Genomic DNA, 12,551 nt, shown 5'->3' on the forward strand with positions numbered 1-12,551 from the left:
ACTGGCGCCCATATGGGATGCCGGCGCAGCAGACGGCTGCTTAACCCATTGTGCCACAGTGTCAGCCCCCTGGGGTCTCTTTTAAGATACTAGTCCATTCTGGAGGCTGTGCCCTCATGACCTAATCACTCCATAGGCCTGACTTCCAAATACCTTCACCATGGGCATTGACATTTCAACATATGAACTTAGGGGGACATGGCTGGCAGAACAGTGTTCACTGGCCTCGTAACTTCCCATGCCGTGGGGCACAGAGGAGGCTTCCAGACCACTAGGTGCAGTGAGCAGGAGCCACTAAGGTTAGGCAGATGGTGTGATTGTAAATCCAAATGATCTTCAAACTAAAAGCATTTCCTGGGGGTTCCCCAGTGTGGAGGCAGACATAGAGGAGGTAGATAGGGAGATTGAGGGAGAAAGCTGTGTGGATCAGCCCCAGGGTGACTGGCTTAGACCTTCTCAGCAGGTGTACCCCCAGCCTGGACTAGATCCATTTGCCTTTGCTGTTTGGGGCTGGGCACAGTTCCCAAGCCGTTTCTCAGGATCCCAGCAGGACGGTGGAGAGCACTGCCACTGGGCTCACACTGTCCCGGTTCAAATCCCTGCTGCACCAGCCATGGCACCCAGAGGCTGTCGCTGAGCCTTTCTGGGCTCCAGGGTCTGCAAATGTAAAACAGGGACATGGGCCCTGCCAAACTCATAGACTTGTCGGAACTGCACAAGACAACAGTGCACGGGGCTTTTTGGCCCATGTAAGAATTAAGCTCTCAGTTCTGCCTCCCTCAACACCAACACAATTTGCTCTCCAGGAATCATTTAATATGCAGGTTTGAATCACTGTTTCCTCTCATCACAGAAGGAAAGGCTTCCATTGGTATGGAGAAGAAGCCTATCAGCAGTGGGAGAGAGGTTTTCTGGATACTTCACAAGCTCCTGGCCTTGGATGTCTTGTCTGTCTCCCACTCCCACCATCTCACTGAGTTGCCCCGATGCTCAGCCGATGCCCACCCCCCGCCCCAGCCTTCTATTCAATGCAACAGGTGCAGAGGAGATGTTGCCTGGTTCAGATAAGTAACATGGAGGAAAGCTGTGAAAGCACTGCCTAGCGTGTAGACCTAGGAAGTAATGACAGCCCTCACACGTTTACTTTATTTTATTATTAGCTGCATCAGAAGAGAATCGCAAATTATAACTGCTTGTCTCAAAAATGAAGACTACTGGGACCTTATGTTTCAGAAAACCCAGAGAGGCAGGAAAGGAATTTTAAAAAGTTCCTTTTGAGTTAACGTCTGAATTTACAATGAGTCATAAATACAATTAATGAATCATGAGTGTCTGCTACTCGGAACGCCGTTTGTGAGATGCCATCATTTTCTTGAGCAAGTCTCCTGCTCAGACATCCGGGTATGTAAATAAAGGGTCATCAGTTAGGTGAATGGAGACGAACTCTATGACACACCAAAGTAACACATGGCAGGAAATCTCGCACCAAAATGCAGAGCAGAGTCCGCCTATGTCTGGTCTGGCTTAGGACCGTCCCCTCATTCCAAAGTTCTTTGCTTGATTCAAGGACTTGCAAATTCAATGTTCTCATCATTTTGCAGATAGCATCTTAATTTTGGAGTGCATCTGGGTCTCTGGAGATGGTCCCAGAGTTTCCTCCCAGCTATGATTTTCTTATCAGAGGGAGGAGTTCTGATTTCTTGGATGTGCCTTGTCCTGGTTTCGTCCCAGCAGGACAGAGCAAGCTCTCAACCGCCCGTGTGCTGCTGCCTTAGACTCTGGAATCTAGGAAGGGCAGCAGGTTCAGATAGCAAGGATGCTGGCTATTTTTCAGCCACAGGCTAGAGTCTCAGGTGCCTCGAAGTCCTCTCTGCACCTCCTTGGTCTCCAGTTCCTGTCCTGTGCCTCTGCCTCTGCGGCACAGTGGGTTTCTTTGTCTCTTTCTCTCTGTGAGGGGAGGCAGTCATGCATTATGCTTCGGTCTGTTGTCTGACACCTGTTCCCCCCGCCATGCCCTGTCCTACCAGCTCCTTCTCAGCGGGGCTTGGCTGTGTCCCTGTTCACATGTGCTTTTGTGTCTCCGCAGCTTGCCATGACAAGCTTGATGCTGATTCTCCTCTAACACCCCCAGGTTTTTCCTTGTTGTCTCTGGAACCACACTCTTTTATAGCATTGCACCTATTTATCAGTGTCCGGAAGGGGATGGGTCCCCCAGGTGGATAATGTTAATAGCCGTGTACTTCATGCGTAGAATACACACATTCTCTCTCTCTCTCTTTCTCTTGCGTGCTTGCGCGCGCGCGCGCGCGCACACACACTCACACACACCCTTAAACCCTTAAATACAAAATATGATCAATGTGAGAGTGCTTCCAAAAGCCCATGGAGGTGGGAGGCATTTGGTGCTGCAGTGAAGTTATTTCCCCTCTGCCTCTGATTCACTTTCCGCTGATGAGCACCCTGGGAGGCAGCAGGTGATGGCTCAAGAACTTCGGTCCCTGTCACTCATGTTGGAGACCCAGATTAAGTTCCGGGCTCCTGGTTTCAGTCTGGCTCAGCCAGACTGGGCATTTGAGGAGTGAACCAACAGATGAAAGATCTCTCCCTATTTCTGAAATATAAATGAAAAATAAGTAAATACATAAATCAACTGCTCAAAAATTGTTAAAAAGCAGTTTGTGGGAAAATAGAATTGAAAGATAAATTTATCGGGGCAGGTGTTGTGGCCTTAGTGGGTAAAGCTGCAGCCTGGAATGCCAGCATCCCATATGGGCACCAGTTTGAGTTCCAGTTGCTTCACTTCCAATCCAGTTCCCTGCTAATAGCCTGGGAAAAGCAGTGGAAGATGGCCCAAGTGCTTGGATCCTGCCACACACTTGGGAGATCTGGATGAAGCTACTGGCTCTTGGCTTTGGCCTGAGTCAGCCCTGGTCATTGTCGGGGAGAGAACCAGCAGTTGGAAGATCTCTATCTCTCTGTCTCCTCTTCTCTCTTTGTAACTCTGCCTTTCAAATAAATAAATAAAAATCTTTTTTTTTTTTTTGGACAGGCAGAGTGGATAGTGAGAGAGAGAGAGAGACAGAGAGAAAGGTCTTCCTTTTTGCCGTTGGTTCACCCTCCAATGGCTGCTGCGGCTGGCGCATCGCGCTGATCCAAAGCTTGGAGCCAGGTGCTTCTCCTGGTCTCCCATGCGGGTGCATGGCCCAAGCACTTGGGCCATCCTCCACTGCCTTCCTGGGCCACAGCAGAGAGCTGGCCTGGAAGAGGGGCAACCGGGATAGAATCCGGCGCCCTGACCGGGACTAGAACCCTGTGTGCCGGCGCCGCAAGGCGGAGGATTAGCCTATTGAGCCACGGCGTCGGCCAAAAATCTTTTTAAAAAAAGAATGATAAATTTATTTTGGTGTGAAATTTGAAATATATGCATTTTTTTTAAAAAAAGATTTATTTATTTATTTGAAAGGCAGAGTTACAGAGAGGCAGAAGTGGGGGGAGAGAGAGGGAGGAAGAGAGGAAGAGAGAGGTCTTCCATCTCCCAGTTCACTCCCCAGATGGCTGCAATGGCTGGAGCTGTGCCTATCCGAAGCCAGGAGCCAGGAGATTTTTCTGGGTCTCCTATGCTGGTGCAGGGGTTCAAGGACTTGGGCCACTCTCTACTGCTTTCCCAGGCCATAGCAGAGAGCTGGATTGGAAGTGGAGCAGCCAGGACTCGAACAGGTGCGCATATGGGATGCAGGCACTGAAGTCGGCCGCTTTACCCACCACGCCACAGTGCCAGCCCTGATGCATGCATACTTTTTTAATAGCGTGCGTTCCCAAACTTTTTGAAGGTCCCTCCTATGCAAGCATTTCTAATTTTTTTGCACCAAAATAACCTTATCTTTTAGATTCATTTTCCATGGAATTTTTTTTGAAGTGCTGTTCTACAAGGGAAAATACAATAATTATCATTGCTTTCTGTATCTTCTTTCTTTGTTTAATTTCCTTCATCTTTAGCAATTTTCAGACCATTCTGGTTGAGACCTGCTGGGAAGCCTGGTTTAGTTCAGTGTCACGTTAGGTGTTGACAATCGCATTCTCTCAGCATCTGGAAGATTTTTCCCATGTCCTGTCCTTTGTTGATGCTGTTGAAAAGTCTGTACTGTTCACTCGTTATTTTGTAGAAAACCTGTTCCTGTGAATTCTGTACCCACCCAATTGCTACTCTATCGTCCGGAGTTTGTCTTTTGTCTCTAGCTGCTCATAAAAACTTCCCTATGTCTTAGGGGCGCTGTTATTCCACTATGATGTGGATAGCTTTAGATTTATTTCCTTTCTACTCATTGGTGATTTCTGAAATCTGAGATGCCATGTCTTCATCAATTCTGGAACATTCTCAGCCGTTTCTCTCTGGAAATCTTGTTGGACGCAGGTGGACAGTGTCCTCGGTTCTCACAGATGGTCTTTTATATATTCACATCTTGACTGCATGGGGTCCGCAGGATTACCCCAAGTCCGCCTTCTAGTTAGTCACCATTCCATTCTGGCTTTCTCTAGCCCTACTTTGCTAAATTGCTCTCCATTTTAAAAATATTGCTTCAATGGCAGAATTTTAAAAGTGATTTTTCTTTTTTACACTTTTTTACTTATTTATTTGAGAAGAGAGAGAGAGAGAGAGGGAGAAAGAGTGGCAGAGCACTCCCATTTGCTGATTCACTTCACCAGTGCCTGCAGTGGTTGGGACTAGGCTGAGGGCAAAATCAGGAGCTGGAACTCATGCAGGTGGCAGGAACCCACTTCCCTGAGCCATCACGTGCTGCCCCCAGGGTCCACATTAGGAAAAACCTGGAATCAGCGGCTGGCGCCGCGGCTCACTTGGCTAATCCTCCACCTGCGGCGCTGGCACCCCAGGTTCTAGTCCTGGTTGGGGCGCCGGATTCTATCCTGGTTGTTCCTCTTCCAGGCCAGCTCTCTGCTGTGGCCCGGGAAGGCAGTGGAGGATGGCCCAAGTGCTTGGGCCCTGTACCCACAAGGGAGACCAGGAGAAACACCTGGCTCCTGGCTTCGGATCGGTGGCGGCCATTTGGGGAGTGGACCAACGGAAATGGAAGACCTTTCTCTCTGTTTCTCTCTCTCACTGTCTAACTCTGCCTGTCAAAAAAAAAAAAAAAAAAGAAAAAAAAAGAAAAAAAAAGAAAAAAAAATAACCTGGAATCGGGAGCCAAAGATGGGAGTTGGACCCAGGCCTTCCAGTGTGGGATGTTTGCGCCCTAATTGGTATCTTGACCACTATGTCGAACACTCACATGTGAAAGGATATTTATTGAGATGCAACTCATATACCATACAGTTCACCCATTAAAGTGTACAAGTCAATAGTATAAATGGCGGAATTTTCCATTCCTAGAAATTCCATTTGTTTGTTTAAAAAACGTTCCATCTGTCCCCCACCCCCACTCGAGTTATTCTTATGCTTTCAATGTACTTTGGTTCATGATCATAAAATTTATTTATTGATAACCTCTATCATATTGTCTTATTATCTGAAGCACTTGTGAGTGTAGCATCATTTTTCCCCCTTTAAACTGTGCATCTTTGCAGAGTCTCCCTCAAGGTGGGCTGGTTCCTCCCTTGCTTTTTAATTTTGGGCTTATCGTCAGTAAACATTTATCTGTTAGAATCATGCACAGCGTGGGATCAAATTGTGTTCTTCTACAAAGGTTTTCATTTGCTTCTGCCTGGGGCCCAGGGATAACATCAGCTTGTAACAAACTTCTCTGTTAATTCAGCAGCATGGGGTTTTCTGACCATGCTGATAGTGTAAATTTTAACTCCAGAGGTGTTTGAGGTCTTGGGCTGTGATTAAAAATTCCCGGGGGAGAGGTTGATTTTCCCCTGCAGAGCTCATGGAGAGACAGACAGGTGTTCTTACGGCTGCCTGCGCTTACGGGTGTTATTGTATTGGAGTCTGCGTGGGCTCCAGGAGTCCAGTCCTCTGATGGCCCTGGTTTCCTGTGCTGGCTTCATAACCCTGCTTCTCGGGTGCCGGTCTCCAATAGGACTGATAAATAAACAGTGGTGTAGATTTCACAATGGAGGACTACACAGCAATTGACAAAAGCAAATTGCTGACACATGCAGTAACCTGGGTAATGTCACAGGCGTAATTCTTGGCTAAAAGAGACCAGGCGAAAAACATCCAGTGGACCATTGCATTCCTATGGGGTTCTAGAACAGGCTGAGCTAACCTTTGATGACGAGTCAAGACACAGGTTTCCCTTGAGGGGGACGCTGGCTGCAGGCAGGCATCAGGGAGCCTACATAGGGCCTTAAAAAGCTCATGGAAAATGGAGTCAAGTGAGCGTGTGACATCCCCACCAACTTTTGAGGCCCCCTCATTGTGTGCACGTTTGCGTGCATGTATTCATTAAGCTCTAGGCTTAAGAACTGTGCATTTCACTGTATTCTAATTATACAATTGAAAAATTAAAAACAACAACAACAACAACAACTAAGACCTCCCCTGAGCAGGTGTAAGAGGCCAACATGCTTGCTCTTCGGGTCTTTGCTCACTCTGTATTTGTGGGCCCTGGAGACTTTATTTTTCTTTCTTTGGAGGGTTCAGCTGAGGATTTGTGATGCGTTTTCCAGCATCTCTGCCCTTTCTTGAGGATGCTTTGTAAGGGTCCAGCAAGCTGCAAACTCGGAAAGCTTTGAATATTTGATCTCCTTCTGTCTTAAATCACTTTTGTATGCATGTAGCAGGTGCCTTCCCTGGGAGAACACAATACATTTTTTGCATGGTTGTTTCTCTAGACGTTCACAGAAAATCACTCCGCAGTGGATTTGGGTGCAGGGCGAGGACCTGGAGAGGATCCTTGTAGTTGTGGAAGTGGAAGGCCCCCGAGGACTGGTCGAAGGGCCTCCTGGGGCCTTTGTGGACTGTGGGCTGATGGAGAGGAGCCCCAGCAATGCTTCCTGTACTCTGAACTGGCTTGAGAGAACAGGTGCACACGTTTCTGTAGGGTCGAGGAGCCACCCCTGGGGAAGGCATCGAGGTTCTAACTGCCTCCAGTTAGAGGTTCAGCTGCACTAGCCCTTTTCTGGTGGGTTGGCAGGATCTACTCCGGGATCTTCCAGGAAGAAGTAAGACATCAGAACTGGGTCCCTTGGGATTCCACAGGATCCATTTCCGACACAGAGCATGGCTGAGGTGACGGCCTCCCTCCATGGGAGTGGCGCGTCAGTGTGGCTTAAATGACAGCAACATGACAGTCAAGCACGAGAGCCCCGTGCCCATACGGGCAACTGGAGCAATGAGAGCATCCCCTCTGCAGTGAGGGAGGGGTGGCCTGAGTGTGTGGGGTGGGTGGTGAATGGCGGGCCCTGCACGGCAGCCAAAGCAAAGCTGGTCTTCCCTGTGGACGGGACAGTTTCCAGATCTCACTCCACCAGGTCTTCAGAACCGGAGCCCTTCAGTGGTGTGGTAGATTCAGGGATTTGGCTAAACAAAAGCCACTCTAAGCTTCTCCCCTACCCTCTGCATCTTTCTAGGAGAGAGGTTGGAAAATGAACATACTCAAGTTCCCAGCTTCCCCTGCAGCAAGAGGTGGTCCTGTGTTGTAGTTCTAGACAATGGGATGTTCAAAGAATTCCCATTCCAAATTTATTTTTTATTTTTTTTAAAGATTTATTTATTTATTTGAAAGTCAGAGTTACACATAGAGAGAGGCAGAAGCAGAGACAGAGAGAAAGGTCTTCCATCCATGGTTCACTTCCCAAATGGCTGCAACGGTCTGAGCTGTGCTGATCCTAAGCCAGGAGCCAGGAGCTTCTTCTGGGTCTCCTATGTGGGTGCAGGGGCCCAAGGACTTGGGCCATCTTTTAAAGCTTTCCCAGGCCACAGCAGAGAGCCAGATTGGAAGTAGAACAGCTGGGACTTGAACAGCATCCATATGGGATGCCGGCATTGCAGGTGGTGGCTTTACCTGCTATGCCACAGCGCCCGCCCCCCATTCCAAATTAAAAGACAAAACCTCTTTGCCTGGAGGCAGGCATTTGTTGCCGCCGTTAAGATGCTGCCTGGATGCCTGCCTCCCGTATCAGAGCATCTGGGTTTGACTCTTAGCTCTGCTTCTGATTCCAGCTTCCTGCTAATGCACACCCTGGCAAGCAGCAGGCGATGACTCGAATACTTGGGTCCCTGCCACCCACATGGGAGGCCTGGATGGGGTTCCTGGGCTTCAGCATGGACCAACACTCACTGTTGTGGGCATTTGAGGAGTGAACCCATGGATGAGAGGTCTCTGTTTCTCTCTGTGTCTCTGCCTTGCAAATAAAATGAAAATCATAATTAAAAAAAAATCTCTTTGCCCTTTGTGCTTCCCTCTGCTTCCTGATTAGTGGTGAGGCAGCCTTCTCGTGACCACAGACGTGCATCACAGCCCGAGGGAGGTGAGCCAGGGCCCCGGATCCTGAAGACACCTTGGTGTGGCATTCTGGCCTGCACCACTTCACTCCGTATTTCTTTGTTATGAGAGAGAAATGGCCTCCTATTTGTGCGAGCCGCTGTGGGTTGGGTGTGCTGCTGTTTGCGGGGGAACCCGTTCTTCATGCGCCGGAGGTGAGGCCGCACGGTGGTGGATGCTGCACTGCTTAATAACAGCAGCTTGCAGCTGCTCAAGTGATTAATTGGAAAAATGAAAGGAACGTGCTCATGGTGGTAACCTCAGCGTGCTGATGTGGCTCCTGTGGTTTCAGGCATTATCTCAGTCCTTCCCTAAATAGCTCTGTGACAGAAGCAAAGCAGGTGTGACCCACACTCGATACCCATGGAGACCAAAGCCCAGGGAAAGTCAGTGAGGAATTTTCTAATTATAAAAGTAACGCACGTGCCTTGCACAAACGGTGGGAAATACAGACAAATGCGAAGATGGCATTACTTGGAATGTGCCCCTGGAGAATATTTTGGCACATTTCGTGTTGGCCTCTTTCTTTGTGCAGGGACGCATCCATCTCCCAGGCTTTGTACAATCTGGACCAGACTCTACGGGGCGATTTGATTTCTTTTTTTGCTTCTTCTTAACTGTCTTTCCAAAGGTCGCACAGATTGCTGCTGTGGAGACCAGGAGAGCGGCTGGAATTACGGTCTGCAGGGCTGAGGACAACCTTGCTTCAATAGACGGTGGACCTTGGTAGACCTTATTAGCTTTCATTTTGTAAAGGATGAGAAGAGAGAGGATCTGAGGAAGGCTATTCAAGGACTGCAGTGAGCAAGGCGCAGCCCTCTCTCCAGGGTTTGGGTTTTTTCCCCTTCACTCGGCATTTTCTCTGCTGCGACCTGTCCTTAGCGGGGCGCAGCGGCCTCTCTGCAAAGATGAATTTGTTCGAGGTCTCCCGATGGGCCTCAGGGGGATGGTCAGCAGTCAGAGCGAAGGCGCCTGTGTCCCTTCATGTTCACGGAAGTCCCGCGGGCTCAGAGGCATGGAGGGGAAGCAAGGAAGAAGACGAAAGGAATGACAGGTGGGGAAAAGAGGAGGGAGGAGAGACAGGAAGAACCACATGGGAAATGGAGAGCTCCATAGACCCCTGGCAGGTGGGTGTCTCCCAGCCCCACGTCCCAGCCCTGCTCTCCTGGGCCTGCTATTCTGTCCACCATAGAGTTAACAAAACACATGCAGACCTGGTTTCAAATTCTGCTTCTGCGTCTTCCTTGCTCTGACTTTGACAAGTCCTTTCTCTTTTTTGAAGATATATTTATTTTATTTGAAAGGCAGAGTTACAGAGAGGAAGACTGGGAGAGAGATCTTCCATCCATTAGTTTGTTCCCCAAATGGCCGCAAAGCCAGGGGCCAGGAGCTCCATCTGGGTCTACTACATGGGTGCAGAGTTCTAAGCACTTGGGCCATCTTCCACTGCTTTTCCAGGTACATCAGCAGGGAGCTGGATCAGAAGTGGAGCAGCTGGGACTTGAACTGGCGCCCATATGGGATGCTGGCACCGCAGGCTGTGGCTTAACCCTCTGTGCCATATCACTTGTCCATTTGTCAATTTCTTTAAGTTTCTTCTTGGGATTCTGGTTATTCCTGTTCCCTTTTGTGCATGGTGGGAAGACAGACAAGGCTTCCTGAACAATTTCCCCCACCCCCGTCCCCCAGCGCAGCCAGCAGTGTAAGCCAAGCCTTGGCTAGGGCATGGGAGGCGGTGGTGATAAGAACCCTGATCATTGATTCTCACTGGCACTCGATAGGGCCTCCTTGTAGGAAGCACACAGTGGGCCCATGTTTAAGTCACAATTGGGCAGGGCTGATCTGTGCTGAGTTCTTCATGCGGAGCCAAGGGTCCCCGTCGTGTTTTTTTTTTTTTTTTTTTTTTTGACAGGCAGAGTGGACAGTGAGAGAGAGACAGAGAGAAAGGTCTTCCTTTTTGCCGTTGGTTCACCCTCCAATGGCTGTTGCAGCTGGCGCATCGTGCTGATCCGAAGCCAGGAGCCAGGTGCTTCTCCTGGTCTCCCATGCAGGTGCAGGGCCCAAGCACTTGGGTCATCCTCCACTGCCCTCCCGGGCCACAGCAGAGAGCTGGCCTGGAAGAGGGGCCACCGGGATAGAATCCGGTGCCCCAACCAGGACTAGAACCCGGTGTGCAGGCGCTGCAAGGCGGAGGATTAGCCTGTTAAGCCACGGCGCCGGCCAAGGGTCCCTGTCTTGTAACACTATAGACATATTCATAAGGGTGGGTGGCAACTCTCTGATGGGTTTCATTCACACACAACGAATGTGGAGGAGAGAAGGAAGACCGACCCATCAGTCCTTTGACAGTTTCTCTTGCTATAAGGCAGCAGCCCGAGAGGTGGATCTGCTAAGGAGGAATGTATCTGGGCTCCGGGAACCCCAAACCAGTCACGACTGTCTTCTCTTCCTCTCTTCATCCCTTGTTTTTTGTCCTCCATACTCTTTTTCTAAATATCCTGAAAACTGGCTTTTTTTTTTTTTTTAACCTGCTGAACCATATCATCCTGCACCTCCAGAACTGTATTCTTTATAGCCTCAACCATCAGAGAGGGGCTGACCCAATCACCTCTCCAGTTTAAATGCCAAAAGTCCCAGGGAAGAGTCTCACTGGTTGAACATGGATTAGATGGCCACATCTTGACCAATCATCTAGGGAGGGTCATGGGAGGACCTTGTGGCCCATAAGGGGTAAAGGCTGGAAAGTCCCTGAATGCTCACTAGAGGAATTCACATGGAGGGGGATGTCTTCAGAGGAAGGCTGGGGTCTGCGGAGACGGGGGCACGAGAAACCCACTGCAGCACCTGAACAGAGGGTATGATGAGCAGGGGTCCTTGAGATCCAAACTTTTTTTTTTTTTTTTAAGATTTATTTATTTGAAGGGCAGAGTTACAGAGAGAGAGAGAGAGAGAGAGAGAGAGAGAGAATATCTTCTTTTTGCTGGTTTACTCTCCAAATGGCCACAAGGGCCAGGGCTGGGCCAGGCGGAACCAGGAGCCAGGAGCTTCATCTGGGTTTCCCAGGGGGGTGCAGGGGCCCAAGTATTTGGGCCACCTTCTGCTGCTTTCCCAGGTGCATTAGCAGGGAGCTGGAGCTGTTGGCTTTGCTGGGATGCCAAACTATTCTGCTCCCCAAACATATGGCAAAGCCTTCCATAGGCTTCTCAAGGCCTGGGTCAGGGGTCTGAGTGGAGTCCCAGGCTCTGGATTGGTGCTCAGCAGAAGGGGGAGATCCTCTGTGCGTGACCAGCGTGATGAGATGGGTGTGTTTGGAACTGGAATTGTCTTAAGAACATGAAATCCTGGGAATTTTCAAAGACCTTGGAAGTAGAATTGGGTTTCCCACAGAATAACAGGATCTGCTCAAGCCAACTTTAGTTAAAGTTCAGTAGACTGGGGGACTTCAAGACATTCATGTTATTGTGTGAAGTGGGTAAACTCTACATAGCAAACAGGAATGAATGATGGGTCTTGCACTAATGAACGTGCAGTAGATGATAACTCCTGCCTTCCTTCCCCATTCCATGAAATTCAGGGACAATGACTTTAGATGTTTTCTAAGATTTGCTTCTGTATGAAAAATATACTTTTGAATGAGTAAGAGTTTTGGGAATAGACAGACCTCAGTTTTCATGCATTTTTTTTTTTTTTTTTACCATCTGAGTAATGATGCGATTTCTAAACCTGCCAAGTATCAGTCTCTGCATCTCCATGATGGGGCAGTGGCGCCCACCTTGGGGTGTGGGTAGAACAGGTGAGAGAGGCCTGTGGAGCACCCCAGGGCCCGATGCACACTTTGGTACCCACTAAATAGTGATTCTAGCACTCTGATGTGCTTCTTTCTCATTTCTTCAATTTTACTACAATGCCTTGAGGGCAGAAATGATATTTAGTGATACATTTTATCTTCCTAAGGTACTATAATATTTGCCAAGTTTTGAAAGCCTGTAATTCTCATAAAGCAGGTGGAACAGATCTCATTTCCCTCACTTTTTTTTAAAAAAGATTTATTTATTTATTTGAAAGGCAGAGTTACAGAGAGAGAAGGGGGGGGGAGAAGAAAGA

The sequence above is a fragment of the Lepus europaeus genome, chromosome 2 (assembly GCF_033115175.1).
Source record: "Lepus europaeus isolate LE1 chromosome 2, mLepTim1.pri, whole genome shotgun sequence".
In the NCBI taxonomy this organism is placed as follows: Eukaryota; Metazoa; Chordata; class Mammalia; order Lagomorpha; family Leporidae; genus Lepus; species Lepus europaeus.